At 40.7% G+C, this 21,473-nt stretch overlaps 1 pseudogene; it reads left to right on the top strand.

Moving 5' to 3' along the window:
• Positions 1-2,167: 2,167 nt before the first annotated feature.
• LOC143389275 (proline-rich protein 15-like) lies at positions 2,168-2,548 on the top strand (annotated as a pseudogene).
• The last annotated feature ends 18,925 nt before the right edge of the window (positions 2,549-21,473 follow it).

Consider the following 21,473-nt stretch of genomic DNA (forward strand, 5'->3'; position numbering starts at 1 on the left):
GGCTGCCTCCGCACTGCTCAGAAGTTGGAGGTGCCAGAGACCCTTAGTTAAGCTTTGCTGCAGGGATTGTTTGGTTCGGTTTCCAGCAACGGAATCCCTCCAAGACCACGCGAAGGGACACCAAGCCCCAACTTCAGGTACCCCGAGCGTGTCCCCTTAGTGATCTTGGTCATGAGTGCTGAGCGGGCCCGTGGTGTCCTGGAACCAACCAGGTGAGCTACCAGGGTGGTTCTTCGACCGCCCAGACAACCTGGAGGCGCGGTAGCACCCTGGGGTGCTGCCCCGCGCCCCCTAGTCCCTCACCTTCTGGAACCCAAAGGGAAGTTGTGAGCTGAGAGAGTTCAAGAACTGCACTCTTCAGACCTTTGAGTAATTTGCAATTTTTTTCCTTGCACAATTTACACAAGGCCTTTGGTGCACACAAAGTTTATAGTTCTGGAAATTCTGTAGAATAAAGTGTGGAGGACAGAAAGCTGCATCGGGACCACCCACCACCACCATTAGTAAATAACCTGGAGGAGGGGGTGCTTTTCTGATCTGCAAAGTTGTAGAGAGTGGGATGTTTGCAGACCCTACTGCCAATTGTGCTTGAGGGCGTGGGTGCCTTTTGTACCGAAGGAACTTTTGGCCATTTTTTTTCCTTATTGTTTTCAAAGTCCCAGCCCAAGTATGCCTGGGGGCATCCTGGGGAGAAGCTGGTGCCACGGTTTAGGGGAGCATCCGAGGCCACTGGGTCGCCTTCCACAGGCTTTGGGACTTCCTTTCCCTGGTAGTTCCGGGAGAAGAACTACTAAAAACAAACACTGCTGAAGTTTCTCTCCTGAGCACTGGCAAATCCCAAGAGTGCTGGGCGTGTGGGCTGAGACCAAGCAGAGCAGAAACCTGGAAATGAGCTCAAGTGAATCCTACGCAATCATGGAAGTAGTGATGGAGAGACAGTGTACCAGAAAGTGGGCAGAGAATTTGAGCTTTCAATATTAGCACCTAAGTGTTAATAAGCAGCATTTTTTGCTCCGCAGAGGGGCTATTAAAAGCCTGGAGAAAAAGAAAATCGTTTTGGAGTTTGTAGTTGAGCACTCTCTCCTTTGGAGGATGGAATTGAGCAAGAAAAAGAACAGAAACCTTTAATTCGTAATTAAAATTCTCCATAGATGAGTTGATAGTACAGACAGACAACTCGGTGCATAATTGATACAGCACTAAAGGAAAGGGGAGAAAGGACGTTTGCCTCTTGACTTCATCACAGCAGTAGGCGGGAGCGACCTTTGTGAAAACGCTACTTTGGTCACTGGGGAATAAAAGGAAGAGTAGGATGGCAGTTTTCATGGGAAGTTAGTCTAGATGTGCTTCTCTGAAAGTCACAAGGCAGAAGCAGTTAAAAGCTGAGTTTAAAAGAAGCAGAACAACAACAACAACAACAAAAAAAAAAAACCCAGTATGAGCTTGTCCCTTTTCCTTACTGGGATATAAATTCCCCATATTATCACATTGAAAAAGATCCTGGATTGCGAGTGTCTAGGGGAAAACCTTTGAGGGAAATTTGGGTCTATTTGATCGTGGCCTAAAGCTCATTATTCAACTCTAGCCTCCTATTCTTGGTTCGGCATCCTCCTCCCAGGTGCTCCTAGGAAGGGAGGTCATTCTAGCCAAGGTGGATCCTTTATGGGCGTCCATCTACAGTCAAACAGTGTGGACAGGACAGGACATTTTCCCTCTGGAGCCCGCTTGATCCAGATGGCTGGATTTGCCCGGGTGCCCTTCACAGGGTAACCACTGAGCTCTCCCTGGAAGCAAAGGTTGAGGCCTGGAGCTCAAGGATCTGCCCAGAGATCTGGTGGTGCCGCCCTGGAGGTCAGTAGTCTGCCGGCACTGCAGGAGGTGTGGCGGTGCCTCATGGGGGCCACGTGGCTCCGAACTTGGGGAGCTCAGATCTCGCTGGGTGCCAGGTGGAGTGCAGGGGAAGAAAGGAAATTGGGGGCAGTCGCGACTTAGACCAACCCATTAACCAAGTTGTGTTTTCTTCCCCAGTATAGGGATTGCCTCGGCTCCCATCCCGCAGCCCACATAGAAGCCTGGAAAAAAGGTGGGGAGAGACCATCGGGAGTGAGGGCCGCTGCAGTTGAAGCCCTTCCCCACGAGGGGCGCCCCAGTCCCCGGCTGGCGGACCATGACCAACAGCGGTGGCACGGGCAGCTCTGGGCCCCGGTGGAAATCGCTAACCAACACCAAGAAGAAAAGCAAGGAAGCCACTGTGGGGGCGCAGCCTCTGGCCCAGCCAGACCCCGAGGAGCCCAACCCTCCCAGCCCAGAATGAACTAGCAGCTCCTTAGAGAACCAGCACCCCAATGTCCTTGTGGGTGCCAGCGAGTCCCCCAAGCCAGACAAATTGTGTGGGGAGAAGTCTGGCAACAGCCGCTGCAATTTGAAGATCTCGAGATCTGGCCACTTTAAGGAGAAGAGGAAAGTGCGTGCCACGCTGCTTCCAGAGGGAGACAGGTCCCCAGAGGAGGCAGACTTCCCTGATGATGCCCAGGAGGACAAGCAATAGCTGGAGTGAGCACTCTAAGGCTTGTCTCTTTTCCCACAACAACCCCAGAACCCAGTTCCATACCTGAGAATTTGGACCCAGCCCCCTATTTGGTGTCTCACCCCACCATATTCATAATATTCACCCGAGGCCTCCAAGATTTTATTTTTCTGGAAATTGAAGTGTCAATTGAGTTCTCAATATTTCATAGCTCAAAGATGCATTAAGTATTTATTTGTTGTAAGAGAAGATACATGTCTCTGAGGAAGTTGGCATAATTATTATTTTTTCCAAGAAGCTGTTTTGGGGCATTTGCCTTTGTTCTTGTCATCTATGGGAGTGAGAGTGATGGAGGGGGCTTTCTTTCAGAGAAAGTAGCTGAACTTGAACTCTTCAGCCCTCAAATGAGGAAGGCTGCTCTTATTGAACATTCTGAAGACTTTCTTGTGAACATCAGATCTCAGTGCCTGAGAAATGCACTTCAGGGATACTTCCATAGACTTACACCTTAAGTGAAGGGGTGGGGAGGGAAGAAGCAGTAAGTAGAAGCATTTCAAAGTGAGGCAGTATTGCTTCAAAAATGGAACTACAATACCAAAGAGCATATTTTAGTGTGGATTATTAAAATTGTTGCACTGTAAGACTTAAGGTGACTTCTGTATTTTTTTTCCATTCCAAGACAGAAATTCATCATACTTAAAAGCAGGCATGCAAAGTCCAGGGTGACAGAGTTAATATTTGCCACACAACATAGCAGCTACTGAAGGAAAGGTGCAGGGAAAAGAACTTTTCCAGAAACTAGCAACATCTGAACTGGAACCAGTTAGCCAGATATTCCAATTTACTAACCACATTCAAGGAAGGGAGGTATCAGTTCATTATTCCTCAATTCTCGTTTTACTTCAGTGCATTTTCATAGAGTAAATCCAAATATATCCTTTCCAGTATTCACTGTTACCTTACCAACAATTTTCTGAAAGTATTTAAACAAATGGACTAAATTCATTCATTTGTGCAAAGCTGCTTCCCGCCCCAATCCTTTCCCTTCTAAAGCTTATTTCTTTAAAATCTGTCTTTATCTAATTTCAAAGTCTTTAGATCTATCAACCTAAACATTCATAGTTAAAATTTGCAGGTTTGCTTTTATTATGAACTTCAAGAAGAAGGGTAAATGAATAGGACTTTCTTTCAGCAAATTACAGGACAGTTATTTTGTTGTTAAGAGGCACCAAGATCTTTTCCCACTACAATTCAGTTCATTTTTAAACACCCAGAAATGCATACCAAAGAAATTACATTGATCAAGTTTTTGTCATTTTAGACAATGACAAGCTGCTCACTTTGTGTATATAGGGAAGCTGGATTTTGTTTCTGTCCAATTAATAATTTATGAAATAGCTAAACATGTTGATTGTTCTAGGGAATTTAACAAAGAAATTTGATGAGGATTGCTAAAAGGAATTTAAATTAATGACTCAACATTGGGTACCAGCAGAATAATAGAGTTAACCATTTGATACGAGAATTTAAACATACCAAAGAACTTAACTCTGGAGGAAATTGTTTACCTGGAGATTATAAATACCTTATATTAAAAGAAAAAGCATGTGGGAGTGTTTGTTTTTTTTTGTGGTGGTTTTGTGTCTGTGTGTTTCTTAAGCATAATGACTTTTTTTATTATTGTACAATTAGAACCCAAAAGTATGTGTCCAAATTCACCTCTAGGTCGAATTTCTGGATGAGGAAGACTTTACATTAATTTTAAATGGGTCTATTGCCCTGAGATTCTGATGAATGAGAACTTGCAGTGGACAAGCAGTTGGTGAAGGAGGGGATTGTGGGCAGGGAGAGAAGGCAGCAGATGTGGAAAACTTTGATAAGGTATTTTAATTTTGTTTCACTGAAAATTAGAGTAGGTAACTATCCAAAATGTTCTCTCCCTCTTCAGGAAGGCCAATAGATTAGTACAGTACCTTTGTATAAAATGAAGTCTGCAATTGACTGATTTAAAATCTTACACTAACTCTTTAATCTACAATTTTATTGTTTAATTTTTTTCTTCAAAATTCCTCTAAATCCACAAAACATTGGCATTTTCCCAGCTTCTGTGTCTAGTTTTGGATCCCATCCAAGTCTCCAGTTGCCGCAGATATCCAATGGCAGACACAGAATAGTGGAACTTATTAACATGACATCTTTACCCCACTGCTCTGAAAGAAAACCATGCTAATGGCAGTTATGACAGTGAATGCAATTCACAATCTGCCATTGAGGTTTGTAATTACATCGTTTTAAAACAGTCCTAAATTATGCAGTGGGAAGAATACACTGATTTAATCCAAATTCAGTAAAATGGGAAACCAAGAGAAATTGGTGGGATAATAAGATAATTTGAATAAGTGTCTTGCAAGGGATTTATGTGCTTTACAGACAATTAATTTCATTCCCATAATGATTATAAATTCTTAAAGCTTTTAAACTTTGAGATAATTTATAGTACATAAAAAGAAAATGTTGCTGAGTTAAAATCAGAATTCATTAGTGTAGAGAATTTTATTTTCTTTAAACCCATTTACAAATGAAATTTTACTCACAGATTTGGAAAATATTAGAGGGATTTCAAGGCTATGCTTCCAAATGATATTTAAAAAAGGACAAAAATCCAGTGGTCTATTTGCCAAATATTCTTATAACCAAGATAATTATATACACAGGGTACTTTTTGCCTCATTGACTCTGCTTGTAAAGTTAGTGGCTAAGCAGTGACTCATATTACAGTGCACCTGAATGTCCCTTTGTGTTTGTATTTAGGTTGTCCAGCCCATTAGGACTTGCATTTCAAGAGTGCAAACTCAATCTTGCATATGCAGTTAGGATGGTCCTATTCAGTATTAACATCTGGATTTTGTTTTAAACATTATGTGAATTCAGCAATGCCGGACCTTAGAAGGGAAATGTAAACCTAATAAGCATTGGCTAAAACTTTGTCAAAAAAATTATTTTCTTGAGATGTAGAGAAGAACATTTGGATAACTCAAAATAAATAAAGGATAAAAAATGAGCAAGAAGGATTTGAAATAAAAGGCAAACCAGAAAGGAATAAGTGAATGAAAACTCATATCCATAGATCACAGAGAGCTTTTATGAAAAAAGAGAATAAATATTATTTTTCCTAGAAGATGATTTTATTACTGGAGTTTATTTTAGATGTACAAAAATTTAGGGGATTCTTTCTTGGAATAAATTCAAGTTTATCTTTTTTTTTTGGGGGGGGGGGGGAGAGCGGGTAGGTGAGTACCAGGGATTGAACTCACAGGCATTGACCACTGAGCTACATCTCCAGCCCTATTTTGTATTTTATTCAGAGACAGGGTCTCACTGAGTTGCTTGGCACCTCGCTTTTGCTGAGGTTGGCTTTGAACTCCTGATCCTCCTGTCTTAGATTCCTGACCAATGAGATTACAGACATGCTCCACTGAGCCTGGTTTCAAGTTTATCTCCACAGCAAGTAAAAAGTGAGATGAGTATCATACATTGGTATGTCAACAGAAGAGACATCCAGTAATATGAGGCTGAACCTAGACCAACCTAGACTAGAAACTGGTCTGAAACCAGACTAGAACGAGTGTAGTACCCAAGTCAAACTTTGTCATAAAAGCTGGCTGTCACACTGCAGCACAGTTTTTCTCACCTGTTCTCTGTACTCCCTGACCCTGATCTCACCTTATCTCTATGCATGCCTTTTTCTGAGGTTCAGGGAAGTGGAAGATGAAGCACCAGGAGGCCCAGGGGCCCTCCCCAGCCTGCTGTAGGCACCACAAGCATTTTGTCAATCTCTTTGTAAAAAGATGGCTCTGCAGATTTGGAACATGGAATGCTTAGCCTTAATGGTGAACCAAGATTACCACTAAAAGATGGAATGTCAGGAAACTACACAGGACTTACCTCAGCAGAGGATGGTCAAACATTTGAATAGAATGAATAGAAGGGGTAACAGCTGGGAACTGTTACCAACTGATGGCAGAATATAAGCAATCTTATAAATATGCAAAGCAAGGAATTTGGTTGAATTGTTCTATAGCTGAAATGATAGGCTCATAATCATCATGTCAGAGTTGTTAGCATAACCTCATGCAATAAGATCCAGAGTGGAGTGTCTCTGTCTCTGGGGTGTGGGACACACTGTTTACCCAGGAGATAAAAATTTCTGGCCTGAAACCATGAAAGAGTCAGTTTGAAGAAGTTGAAGCTCTCTATTCCTGAGTAGATTGACCTGCTTGTTGAGTAGAGGGTTGGGACCAATATGAAGCCTCCTGTGTTATTTTTTTAAAGGGATTTCCTCTGAGTTACAAGCACCCTGAATTATACATTTCTTTCTAATAGTCAGTCGATAAACATAATTGTTGATTCTCACCCTCCGAGGCTGGTAGCGGAAAACGCCTGCACTTATGTAAGACATCTATTCTAGTCCCCTCTCTGATTTGCTCTTGGAGCGTTTCCTTACTATATAAAATAAAGAGATGGAGTTCCAACACTAGAGCTCTCTTTTAGTATGCTGCTATTTTAAGCAACTGGTTGTAAAAGTTAACTTCAACAGTGCTCATTAAAAGAGAAGGCTCAAGCTGTGGAAGGCAGGAGGGAAGGCCAAGAAATATACACTATGATACAGATACTGCCACCATCATGCCATCGTTTGACCCAGCAATTGAGGTAATCCTGCTATATGGGAACATTGAGCCCCCTCAATCATGTTCAGAACAAAATCACAGCAATGACTTCTTATTATAGTGTCTTAACATTGAAAAGAGTTTGCTTTGAGGCTCGGGTTGTAGCTGACTGGGAGAGCAAGTTCCTAACATGTGCAAGGTCTAGCTGGATCCTCAGAACTAAAAAAAAAAAAAAAAAAAAAAAAAAAAAAATATATATATATATATATATATATATATATATATATATATATATATATCTCACTATTATTTTGTTTGCTTCTTATAATTAGTTAATTAGTTCTTGGACAATCCAAAACCTAATTGTGTATTCTTGTATTCTTTAAACTCAATTTTTTCTTTCCCTTTGATGCCATCCTAGGTGAGAAATGCATCTCTTTAAAGCACAGGGGCCTGGCCACACCCATTTCTTTACTCTTGCTTATCCTCTGTCTAATATCCTACAGGATAAGGCCAAGCATCCATGCCAGCCATTCAATATGACTGACACTTCCCCCAGAGTGGGTTTTGCCTTGTCAGGTCTTCAGACTTCTGTCTATTCTGTTGACTCTGTTTGGCATATTCTATCCCCACCCCTTGCCCAGAAAACCCTCAATTAGCCTTCAGGACCCAAGAGTTTCTTCCCATTTGCTGCAAATTGGAGCTTGAATGTCCCCCAGAGGCCCACGTGTTGAAGGCTTGGTCCTCAACCTTCTGGGAGGTGATGGAACTTTTAGAAAGTGAGGCCTAGTGAAAGGAAGATCATTGGGGAGCATGTCCTTAAAGGGGCTCTTGGGACCCCAGCCCGTTCCTATTTCTTTCTCTGTGTTTCCCAGCCACCATGAGATGAGGAACCTCTACTGCCCTACTATGATATTCTGTATTGCCACAGTTCTAAAAGCAACAGGGCTAAGCAATAAAAGACTGAAACCATAAGCCAAAATAAATCCTTCCTCCTTTAATTCAATTATCTCAGGTATTTTGTCACAGTGACAGAAAGCTTACTAGAGACCATTTAACTGTCACAAGCCTCCCTTTTCCTGGCATTGCCGATGGCTTAACTGGAATACATTCAAACCTGTTTACCCACCATCAACAACCATATTGTATGGATATGGTCACACATCTCCCTGTCCTTTTGAGTATGAAGCTCAGGGAAATTCAAGGGGCAATGCTCATTCCTTGTGTACCTTCATAAACTCCTAGTTAATCTACAAGGATCCATTGATCCTTTGGCTAGTAGATCTTAGAAGGACCACCTTCTTTTTTTTCTCTGAGGAAGCAGCTATGTTTGACAGGGTAGAAAAAAAATTCTGAGGATTGTGAATCAGTAAGAGTCAGAGTACAATTAGGAGAAAGAAACCACACAGTAATTTGAACAGGGAGTATTTAATATAAAGAACTATTATCCACAACAGGGATTGAAGTAACAAGGGATTGGCTACTAAGAAGTAAAGGGGACCCTAATAGGTTGACACAGGAATCCAGGTCAATGAGAAAGCACTGCCCCTTGGGCTAAGACAGAGTGCTCAAAACAGGTCCCCTCTTCCTTCAACCCCCTAAGTCTTATTGTAAAGGGCACAGCCATGACTCACTGATTGGTAGAGATGTCTCTGTGGTGCCCCATCAGTATTAGTTTCTGGAAATGCATCTTTTAGAACTGGAGACAGTGCGCCAACAGAAACGAAAGCTCTAATCGCCAAATGACTTGAACCCCGCGGACGAAGACACCCTAGGAAACGTTGCTAGGATGGGTGGAGACAGCAGGGGAGGAAATGGATATTTCTTCAGGCCAGCCTATCTCATTTCATAACATCTCCTTTTGTTTGATATCCTCTTAGGAGATGGCACCCGCAAGATACTCTGAACTCATTGTCGATGCTTCACAGCCTCTTGACTGGCCACCTCTGCCCATTCTCTCACTCTCCATTGCAGCCAAAGCAGAATCCTTTCAATTCACTGACCACTGCTCTCTCTTCCCCCTCCAGGTCTTGGAACACATTCCACCCCCTGCCCAGGAACCCTCCTGGGGGTCAGGTTCCTGATGGCCTCGTGTTTGGGACTCTTTACATATGCTTTTTCTTTAGACTTTCAATGATTTTGAGGATACTTGTGCTGCTTGAGCAACCATAAGTAAATGGAACTGGGGTGGAGTTACATCACCTCTCCAGCTCCTTTTACCTTGTCAGTCAGCGGAGGATGTAGCAACAATTCAGTGTTTGCACAAACCAAGTGTACATGCAGAGCCCTCTGACCAGAGAAACTATGCAGCCTTGCAGAAGCCCCCAGCAACATCAACTGCTTTGATTCTCACTCCTGAGTAATGAGTTGAGAGTGCCTAAAGGAATTATTTCAGTGGGTTTCCTTTGAAAATAATCTGAGGACTAGGGATATAGCTCAGTGGCAAAGAACCTGCCTGCAAGCCTGAAGCTCAGGGTTTCACTCCTCCTACTGCTAAAGGGAAAAAAGAAATCTAGAATTTAGAGATACTACCTCCTAGGAATCCCAAGAAGCTTGCCTTTTGAAAAACTGTAGTTATGTCTTTGCTCCAAAATTTCAAGGACAGGTAACACAGGGGAGAATCTAGGAGATAAAGAAAGAAAAAAAGACTACATATCTTGGCCCTGTGATAACCAAAAGGGGGAGTTGGATTCTGGGCTGTCATCTTTACATTCAAGAGTGGATCCTGAGCCTGGGATTGTTTAGTGAATACATTTGAAGTGTTGCCATACACTCCTAAAGGAGGGTGAAATAGAGACATGAAGAGGTATCAGCTTGGGGGGAAAATGGAATGGTAAGTGTCAGGAATGTCTGGGGCTGGCTTGGGGTATTTACAGGGATAGCATTTTGTCAGTTATAAAACTTCTAAATTCCTGGGAATGACCATTTTCTCCAAATTCTGATCCTGGAGACAGGAGAAGGGCCAGGAAGCAGTCTCATCCTCACAATCCACATGGTTTGCTCAAGCTGTCCAACTCTACCCAGTGGGTGGGCATCTGGCAGCGGGAAGGGTTGGCAGAGTCAATCAAGGTGGCTAGTGAGGCAGGGTTCACAAGGTAGCTGCTTGGCTGTTCTCTGGAGGGTTTCAAGGCTCCTGGGCTTTGGTAGATCATATTTTACAGAAATCCTGTCTCAGGCTGAGTTTGCAGAAGGCTGTGGGTTGATTGAAGGCAACAACTCATGTCTTCACCCTTGGATGTATTCTGTTTGTTTATACTGAGGCCACCTCTCAGGGATTTCATGGGGAGGTTGAGAGATTGAGAGAGAGAGAGAGCACAGGCAGACACAGAGCAGGGGGAACAGCATAATAGGGGACCCAAGAAGCCCAAGTGCTCTGAAAGAAGCCAGGAACAGTGGTGCACACTTGTAATCCCAGCACCTGGGGAGGCTGAGGCAGGAAGATTGTGAGTTCAAAGCCAGCCTGAGCAACTTAGTGAGGACTTAAGCAACTTAGTGAGACCCTGTCTCCAAGTAAAATATAAAAAGGGCTACGATGTGGTTAGGTGATTAAGTGCCCCTGGGTTCAATATCTGGTATCAAAAATAAATAAATAAAAAAAGACTTTTGAAAGGAAGTACTCTAGCATCCCACACTTTCCCCAATTGGATGCGATCAGAAAAGGAGGCTGTCCCTGGACCTGCCACAGTCAATACTATCAGCCCATAATGTACTTCTTTTTGATCCACAGAGTCACAGAATTAGGGGTACTCAGGAATGAAGGATAGAATTTTAACCACTGAACCCTTTAATTGTAAGGCCATTTAATTTTTGTAATGTAATACTTCATTTCTGGATTCTATAATTTCAGTGCAATTCAACAACTATCCATTGAGTACACAGTACACAGAAGACCCAGAGACAAAAACATGAAAAGGACAAAGATGTTATTAGTGCTTTACATACTGCATAATTTTAAGCCCTAACTATGTCACTGATATATTCACTTACTTATTTATTCACCAAATGTTCACTGAGTTAATTCAATTTAATTATTCAGTGCACCCATTGGGGACAATTAAGCTATAGATACAGAAAAGAAAAAAATGGACTTTAAGTTTGCCCTACAATACAGTGTGATGAGAACAATAATAGTCTGGAGTCAACCTCTCAATCTCTTTGACTTCTCAAGGATTCACTGAAGTGTGTTGCACCGTGTAAACCGACCTTGTTCTCAAATGGGAGTGGCCAGGCATCTGCTCCCACAGCATTCCCTCTTTATATGACAATTGTCAATGAGGGAATGAGAGTGCTCCTTGTAAATTCTGTGTCAATAAGGGTGATGATGGTGTGCTCCTCCTCAATAGTCCACCTATTGTGAAGGAAGTCTGCTGAACACTGACCCATTTTTAGGATCCATGGGAAGTTCAGTACTGAAACTAAAGATCTGCCCACAGGTGGCTGCCTCCCACTTTCTCCCTTGGTCTTTTGGGGAAGTACTGAGCATGGATGGCAAGTCCTCAAACCCAACGTGATCTGCATCCCTTCTTTCTTTTATTCATCCAACCATTGACATCCTGTTTTTTGAATTCACTGAATGGGACACTCCTTCAAATATTTATTTTTGGGCTCTTTTAGCTATGAAAAAGCAGTGTTGCCAACTGAACCATGACTGCTTCTCTGGTTAATCATAAGGTTTACATGCCTTTCTGGGAACTCCCTGGGGAAATGTGCCATGTAGAAACATCTACATTCCCATTCTGTTTTGCTATGGAAGACATAGTCAGTGCTGCCATACAGCAGGCCAGAATGCCAATCATAGTCGACATTCCATAGGGCTTGACACTTCAAGAAGCACTTTCACATTGCATGATCTTATGGGATCCATAAAAAACTGCAGCGTCAATTATCATTCCTACATACATACTCCTTTGGTACGTGACCTTGCAGATCTCCCTTTTAAGATGTGGCATCTGTTTCCCAATGCTTAGTCTGTGGGTTTAGTCTCAAAACTTTCTGTGGTCAAAAGAATGTGGAAGAATTGATAGTTAGTCCATGTGCGTTAGTCTGCTCTAGCTGCTATAACAAACACCACAGACTGGGTGAATTAAACAACAGAAACTTATTCTCTCACGGTTCTAGAGGCTGGAAATCCAAGATTAACATCTCACAGGGCTGAGCTCTGGTGAGGCCTCTCTTCCTGGCTTGCAGATGGCTGCCTTTTCACTGCGTCCCTCCCTCTGTGCATAGGCTGAGAGAGATCCTTGATGTCTCTTCCTCTTCAGTCATATTGGATTAGGAGTCCAACCTTATAACCCCATTTAACTTTATTTTCTTCTCATGGGCCCTGACTCTAAATACAGTCACATCAGAGGGTGAGGGCTTCCACATATCAATTTTGGGGTGACACAATTATGTTGCTAATGCAAATCTGGGTTTCAAGGGGCCTTCCACTCTCTCAATATCCTATCCCAACTTGAGAGAACACTGTAGGAGGAGAGTCAGATGAGCTGTCCCTGCCACTAAGTGGCTACTGGCCAAATCGGCCACTAACTGAAGATGCAGGAGAATGTCTAGATGAAACCAGAACCACCCAGCTGAGCCCTGTCCAAATTAGTGACCTGCAGAATTATTCCCAGATTCAATTGGTGGTGTCTTAAGCCACCAAGTTTTAGCGTGGTTTTTTAAGCTAACTGATTTGCCAAAGGTAACTTTCATTTTGTTGAGCAAAAAATAGAATCTCAAAGAAATTCAGTGATCACCCAAGACTTTATTGCTCATTGTTGCTAAAAGGCTGAGTCTGTGGAATTCCTATCTTTGCTTTCTTCATTCTCCCCTGATCCACTCTGAGGTTAGAGACACATTTGGAGTCTAGAAACACAAAGATATTGAAATGCTGCCACTTATGATGAAGCTTTTCCTGGCAAATCAATTTCATTCCTTAGTTGGTCGAACTTCACAGAGAGTGAGTGAGTGAGTGAATGTGTGTGTGTGTGTGTGTGTGTGTGTGTGTGTGTGTGTGTGTGTGTGTGTGTGTGTGTGTTGTGAATATATGTCCTTGCATTTCCTCCAAAGGGTACCCACAGTTTATCAGGCTTGGTGTGCCCAGTGCAGGCAGGTTTCCTCTGAGTCTAGCCTAGTAACTGCATGTTGGTCCGTGTATCCCCTGGTGGGCAGTGAATGGCTGTACTAGCTGTGTTGAATTTGGGCCTGTGTGTTTATGTCAACTGGACATCCACCACCTCTGGGTAAGAGTGAGCTTTTGCTTCAGTGTGCTCCTTAGCTAACCTTTCCACGACATACTGACAGCTGCTGGAGAAGCTGAGGCAAGAAACAGAACAGCACTGCAGAGAAGCACTCACTGTCTGGAAGATGATGGTGGTTTGAGAAGAGTGATAGCTAAGGACAATGAAGGAAAGTTGGAGTCACAGGACCTTGTGAGGATTTCCTGGTACTCCAGTCCATAGAGCTCCCTCCCTCCACCAATAGTCATAACCCCGGCCTCCTGCTACAGCATCTTTGGTCACTTCCAGCGTTCTGCTCCTTAATGCTTCACACAGTAATTTGAACACAGCTTTTACACCCTGTAAAATAAAATTTTAAAAGTGGGCATGTTGGGTCAAAGAACATATACTTTACAATTTTTGTAGAAAAATCATATAGATACTATCAAATTGTCTCTGTAAGACTGTACCCAAACACTCCATAAGCAATGTATGAAAATGCTGTTTCTCACAGCCTCAACAAAGGAGTCTGATCAAACTTTTGGATGTTTAGCTACCTACTAGGTAAGACTTATCTATGCTCTGAGACATACGTATCTCAGAGAGTTTGAATTTGCACTTTTCTTACTATAACTGAGCTATAGCATGTTTTCTGTGATATTTATATCAACTCTCTTTTCTTATCCTTTGTCCATTTTTTCCATCACTATTGGTTAAATTGTTCGTTAGTTATGAGATGTGCTAGTCTTGTTTCTTCAACTAGTTTCTTTTAAACCACATTTACATTATTATTATTATTATTATTATTATTATTATTATTATTGCAGTACTGGGGTTTGAACCCAGCAACACTCTACCATTGAGCTATAAACCAGACTTTTAATTTTTTTTTTTATTTGAAACAGTCTTGCTAAGTTGCTGAAGCTGGCCTTGAACTTTTATCTTTATGCCTCAGCCTCACTAGTCATTAGGATTACAGGCATGTGTTACTGCATCCAGCTTATATTATTAAACTTACATTACTATTTTATTCTTTACCTTTTTTGTAGGGTGGTATTTTGTGCGGTTCTGTTGCTGGTGTTTGTTTTAGAATTTATTGTGGATCTGCAGTGAGACTGTCAGCTTCCTAAGTACATTACCAATAGACTTCCATGTTCTGTTGTAGTATGAGGTTAGGTAACATTCATCCCAGTAACTATTTGGCTTACTGAATGAGTGAGAACTGAATGTTATCTGGAGATTGGAATCTCATCCATAAGGTCTTGAATAGTAGTCCCACCGCAAAAGATAGATCCTTACCCCCAGAACCTGTGAATATGTCCTTTCTTGGAAAAAGAATTTTTACAATTATAATTAAGAATCTTCAGCTGGGGTTGTGGCTCAGTGGTAGATTGCTCGCCCAGCATGTGCAAGGTTCCATCCTCAATACCACATAAAATTAAAAATAAAGGGCTGGGGTTGTGGCTCAGTGGTAGAGCGCTCACCTAGCATGGGCGGGACTGAGTTCAATCCTCAGCACCAAATAAAAATAAAGGCATTGTGTTAAAAAAAAGTTTAAAAAAATAAATAAAAATACTGTGTCCAACTACAACTAAAAAATAAAATATTTTTTAAAAAATCTTAAAATGAGCTCATTCTGGATTATCCAAGTGGGTTCTGCATAATTATTCCCAGCTGTAAGCAGAGGACAGATGCATAGAGAGCGGCGGAAAAGAACATGTTCCTGGAGAGGCAGAGACTGAAGTTAGGCATTCATAGCTCAAGGAATGCCTGGAGCCATCAGATGCTGGAAGAGGCAAGTACAGTCTCTGCTGGAGCCTTGAGAGAAGTGTGGCCTTGCCAATACATTGATGGCCTCCAGAACTGTGAGAATAATGTTGTGTTACTTTAACCACCAAATTTGTGCTAATCTGTTATGGCAGACCCAGGAAATTAATATATCATCCTTCACAGATCTTTCTCTGTCACATTTAGTAAATATTTATTATTCTGCTCACTAGTTAGTTGTGAGAGGAGGAAAAGAATGAAGAATACAGAAAAATCACAAAAGAGGAGGGAAAATGTGAGGTTGGGGTGTAGTGGAGACTTCCTATCACAAGGGAAGGAAGAAGGAAGAGAGGAAGAATGGGTGGAAGGAAGGAAGGGAGGGAGGGAGGGAGGAAATAAAGTATGGGATTGCCGTTTCTTTGTCCTCTTCTGGTCCCGATGGCCTCTCTACCTCAACCTTTCCCAGTCTACTTAGACAATCTGCTACACTAAAAAGTTCATATTTGTGCTCTTCAGATTTTCTGTCCCATGTCACTTTTCTGGTTTCCAATCTGGAGGCACCAGTCAAAGGGTTAGGAGCTTAGCAGAGACATGAGCCCTCCCCAAAAACTCCCTGTCCACATTTCACCAGTTACCCTGAAGAGTGACGGAGACCCACGCCATTCCCCAGCTCAGGGTCCCCAAAACCCAGGCAGGCACCCAAGCTTACGCTGCCTCAAGCACCCACAGAATGCTTCTGCGGTCACATCACCCCACTCTATATGCCACCCACAACGTGAGTGAATTAAACAAAGGCAGTGGATTGCAAAGCGGGCCCTCCAAACAAATCCAAGGGCAGGGGAGACAGCTGTCCTGACTTTTGCTGTTCTTCTGGGTTTGACGGGAGGTCTTCTGAGTTTAACTGGAGGACCTCTGTGCTGCCTCTAGTGGTCTCTGGAAGTAATGCGCCCCTAAAGGACCTCAGGTGCATCGGCAATTGGTTACTTTACATTTGTGAACAACATTTAGGGATCATACGTGCCCATCCTCTGCCCACGGGGCATTACAAATGTTCACCGTTTTTTTAAAATTTCATCTGCATTGTATCTAGGCCTTTTTATCATTCTTACAGACAGAAGATTTTTAACCATTTTAAAGTCAGTTTTATTTTATTTGTCCATCTCCCGTTATTTTAAAAAAAATCTTAAAATTTACATATCATAAAATCCATTTGAGGGGCTGGGGATGTAACTCAATGGTAGAGCACTTGCATAGCCTGTGTCAGCCCTTGTATTCGATTCCCAATAATAACACTTTTTTTTTTAAATCTCTTGCAGTTTACACTTCTGTGAGTTGGCAAATTCAGACTGTTGTAACAACCACCCTAATCAGGAAACAGGACAGTTCCCACTCTCCAGAAAATTTCCCCACCATGCATCTTTATAGTCAAATCCTCTCTGGTCCCTCAAACCCTAGTAACCACTAATACTATTTCTTCACTATAGTGTTGTTTCTTCCAGAATGTCTTATAAATGGAATCCTACCATCTGCCACTTTTTAAGCCTTATTTCTTCCACTTAGCATACTGTAGGGTTATCATAATGCATCCATGCTGAGAGTGTCAATAGTTCTGTTTTTTATTTTATTTTATTTTAATTTTAATTGCTGACTGGTGGTACTCAGTTTAGTGGATGTACCATTGTTTGTTTACCCATTTCCAAATGTAGGGTATCTGGATTGTTTCCAGGTTTTTGCAATTATGAACAATGCTGGTATAGTTATTTCAGTACAGCTTTTTGTCTGATACTAAGTTTTCACTTCTCTAAAGTAAATACATAGAACAAGTACATGTTTAAATTTGTGTACCATTTTGTGTTCTAAACATGTATGGGAATTCTTTACCAGTACTTGATATTGTCAGTTTTTGTAGTAACATTTTAAAGGTTTATCACTGTGGTTTAAATTTGGTTAATGATTTGCCCAGGATCAAGCAAGCAGTTAGTGGAATTGGTGAATTAAAACCCATGTCCTACAGAAAGAAATAAAAATAGGTATTGGGTTCGGGATGTATCTCAATGGTAGAGCACTTGCCTAGCAAACAAGTTTGATTCCGAGAGAGAGAGAGAGAGAGAATATGAATGGATCTCCTTCAAGAATATGAATAGATCTTCTTCAAGATCTATGTCTTATCTGGAAACCATAGCGCACACCTATAATCCCAGTGTCTTGGATGGCTGAGGCAGGAGGATCATGAGTTCCAAGCCAGGCTCAGCAACTCAGCAAGGCACTAAGCAACTCTGTGAGGTGCTAAGCAAGTTTGTATTTTATTTTATTTCATTGTCTCTAAATAAAATACAAAAAAGGGCTGGGGATGTGGCTCAGTGGGTAAGGACCCCTGAATCCCTGGTACCAAAAAAAAAAAAAAATCCACCTCTTTAGAGAAGAGTATGCCCAAGATTTGAGAAACAGTATAGTGTAGTGGTTAAGAGCAGGGAATCTGAAACCAGACCACCCTGTCTCAAAACCTGACCATGTGACCTTAAGTTTGTTTTCCCATTCAAGTTCTAGATTTGCTAGAATATCTAATGTCCACCTAAAACTCAACACAACAAAACAAAAGGCTCTTTTCCCCTCAACCTAAAACTTTTCCTCCTCTTCTGTTTGCAATTTCTATAAATGCCAACCTCAACTCCCAGGAATCCAAGCCAGCTACATGGCAAATACCTTTCTCCCTCCATTTTCCTCACCCCCACATTTGATCAACATCAAAGCTACCAAATCTATATCCTAAATGTCACATGTAATCAAATCATGTGTTATCCATTTCCAGGTACTCCTCTAGTGTGGGGCTATGGCTGCTTTTTTGCTTTTTCCAAATGGCTACAAGTATTCCCATAATTATTATGATAGGATAAATTCATGATTTACATAAAATGTTAAGCATAATATCTAGATAATATCAATAGAGTAATTTTTATTATTTAATACTCATCATAATTTGACATTTATGAACACATAAATCTACAAAATAACAAATTTAAAAAAAAATAAAATGCTGAGCGTTGACGGGTATACATGGATTTCTTAATGATGTTTTCCACCCCAAATTCTCTTACATTCTTAAGGAAGAGCAAAAACTTACTGAAAGTGACTCTTGTACTCTGTCAATTCAATATAGCAAAGGTCAAAGATTACTCTATGTATTTAAAAAGTTCTTTCTGTGAGCAAATGATTTAAACTTCAACCACACCTTAGCAATCCCAAGAAAAGATACATTCTTGGTTGATAAGTAGCTCATAAAAAGGATCCTTATCTTTCCTAATTCTCTATCTTACTTTGAACACAGCATTAAATAGCAAAGGTCTCATTGTAAGAATGGCTTGCTCTTCTATTAAGTTTGGAAAAGCAAATTAATTATGATTGAGTTTTAAGATGATACAAGATCACAGTAAATGACCCTTGATTTAAAGCCTAGACTATCTGAAGCAGAAAAATTAGCTGAACTATTTAGTGAAATCTTATTTCCTTTAGACTAATGCAGAAATATATTTAAGACAAATACTGAAGACTTCCTTTCTATGGGATATTAGAACTTGAAGTTCTCCCTGTTTAGGTACACCTAAGGAGGAGTTGTAGATTTGGGATTCACAATGAACTCCACAGTAATTTATTCCCCATTGGCAGAACTAAATGTAAAAATAAATCATTAAAAGCACTTTTTTTTATTTCACAAAAATAACTTATGTTGAATATTCATAAAATCTGTGTCTTATTAGTTTGTCTCCATGAAGCAAAATTACAGGCATATGATCCTTTGTCTCACACCTGGAAATCTCAGTGATTAAAATGTTTAGATTGTGAAACCATAACCCCTTCATTTTGAGACCTCTACAAAATATTCCTCCTCAAAGGCATGTATCTATAGGAATGCCTCATTTTAATAAACTATAAGTTACAGAAAGTTTGAATGTACAAAACAGATGGAAGGGACAGATTAGATGTTATTACCAAAAAAAAAATTCTCTTCAAGGTTCATGAAAAATACTCTTAAATTTGGAACTACCACAGTTTCTGTAGGTGCAAAGAATATCTAGGAGTGAGGGCCCCAAAATAATGATAGCAAAGCCTCAAGTTGTAGATAAATTTATAAGTAAACAAAACTGGTTTTCCATTATAATGTAAAGCTATTGGGAAAATATGATTCACTATGTTGATTTACATAGAAGATGGTGAATATCTAGTGAAAGGAGTTACATAATTCTTACATATCGGATTATATGTTTGGAAGATTTTGCCCCTGCTAAAAACCTAAATGTAGTAAGGAGAAAATATAAACAATCTAAACATAGACATGTTCTAATGTTAATTAAGCTGATAGTTTATTTCTACTTAATCTTTTTTTTTTTCACCAAGGGTTTTGAAGTGCTTATAAAAATAATGAGAACAATAGGCCAGGAATGGTGGAGCATGCCTATAATCCCAGCTACTTGGGAGGTAAAGGCAGGAGGATGGCAAGTTCAAGGTCAGCCTGGGCAATTTAGCACAATCCTAGCTCAAATTTTTTAAAAATTTAAACAGGAATGGGGATGCAGCTTGTCTAGCACATGCAAGGCCCTGGTTTCAATCTCAAGTACCAAAGAGAAAAATTACAAAAACCTTAAAAATAAGCATTTAGGAACCAAGGGGGGAAAAATTCAGTGTTATAGTGATCTATTTATTGAAATGCTTTCTGATTTTATTTGGCAATTGATTACTGAAAGAAAAGTAACAAACTATAATCTACAGGACAGTCATGTAGGGACAAGTCAGGGGTAGCTGCTTCTGGGGAAGGGGCAGTTTTGATAGTTTCTAAATACAACTCTAAAACAAATCAATAAAAAATATGATGTCAATTAACTCGGGTCACCACACAATTCTCCATTAAGTTTGTAAAATATAAAGTAGTCTTTGCCTTTGCGTGACATAGAAAGACATTTCTTTTTGGTGCACATTCTTTTGTCATTTTCTAATATATGGAGCATAATTCTTTTTATTTTGGGGTGTTGCAGATTGAACCCAGGGCCAAGCGCATGCAAGGCAAGCACTCTACCATATCCCCAGCCCATAGAAGCATAATTTTCCAGAATATAATTTGAGGCTATTAAATTATTAACCAACTTTGAGCTCCAAATTGTTATCTGACTCAGGGTGCCCACATACCCTTGCTCTGACTTCTAGACTATGTGCCTACAAAGGAGCCGGGCTGGATGATATTTGTTGAATGCAAGAATTTAATAAGTTACCAATACCTGTAATCTCTGAGGATGACCAGGAGAAAAACTAGCAAACAGGACGGGAAGTGACTGTTATCAGATCCAGAGTGGGGTGTATATTCCCTTGGGCATTTTTCAGGGTCTAAAGCACTTAAGAAGTTTTGCTAACATCAAGATGATCTGGAAAAACCTCAAGATTACCCCCTAGTAGACCAGCTAGAAGCATTGAGTGTGAGAATTTTTCACCTCAGAGGGAGTCCAAGGAATATTCTGTCTGGACTTAACTTTTACAGAGAGAAAGATTCAGGCTCACTTGGGTCATTTGCCTACTTGACATATTTATTTACTATCATGGATGAAGACAACCTCCTGTAGCCAGATATCCTTGAATCTCCTCACCACACATGTTGCTTTTTATAAGATGATTTATCTATGAAGTTGACTAAATAAGAATGACAACTTGGTCTTTTTTATTTCAATTAAATTTTTTGAACTAATACATATCTTACTTTGTAATGACTTCTGTTTACTAAATTTATTTCCCAGATTCAAGATAGATAGCAACTATGGATCTGAGAACTAAAAGATTCAAGGAAGTCCCTGGTGGGCAATTGCTGTGCATGATAAATGAAACTGACAGGTGTCTTGCCCTGCCCTCACAGGGTAGCAGGGAGTGAATTTGGGAGGATTTGGGTTGGACTTCCAGAAAGGCACTGCAGGAGGGTCTGATTCAGGCAGTTTGAGTTGGTGATTAAGGGAATTGCTAAATTGCTTGAAGATATATTGCCAAAGCGATTCGGACCAAATGTTATGGTTAAAAAGTCCATTTATTAACTCTTGGGCAGATTTCTGGAATGTAGTCATGGTCCAAGTAAATGTTTTGCAGTAACATTCGCAAACTATTACAGCCTACATACTCCCACTCTTCCCAACACTAGTTAGGTAACATTTTTATGTTGGTACAAATTATTACTGATCAAAAATATGGCTAGCTGAACAAAAGATGAATTATAGGGTCTTTCAGCCATATATAAGAAAAAATGTACTTTATTGACTGGTGATTGTTTTCTCAAAGTATTAT

Source organism: Callospermophilus lateralis, unplaced genomic scaffold, assembly GCF_048772815.1.
Source record: "Callospermophilus lateralis isolate mCalLat2 unplaced genomic scaffold, mCalLat2.hap1 Scaffold_530, whole genome shotgun sequence".
NCBI classification, from domain to species: Eukaryota; Metazoa; Chordata; class Mammalia; order Rodentia; family Sciuridae; genus Callospermophilus; species Callospermophilus lateralis.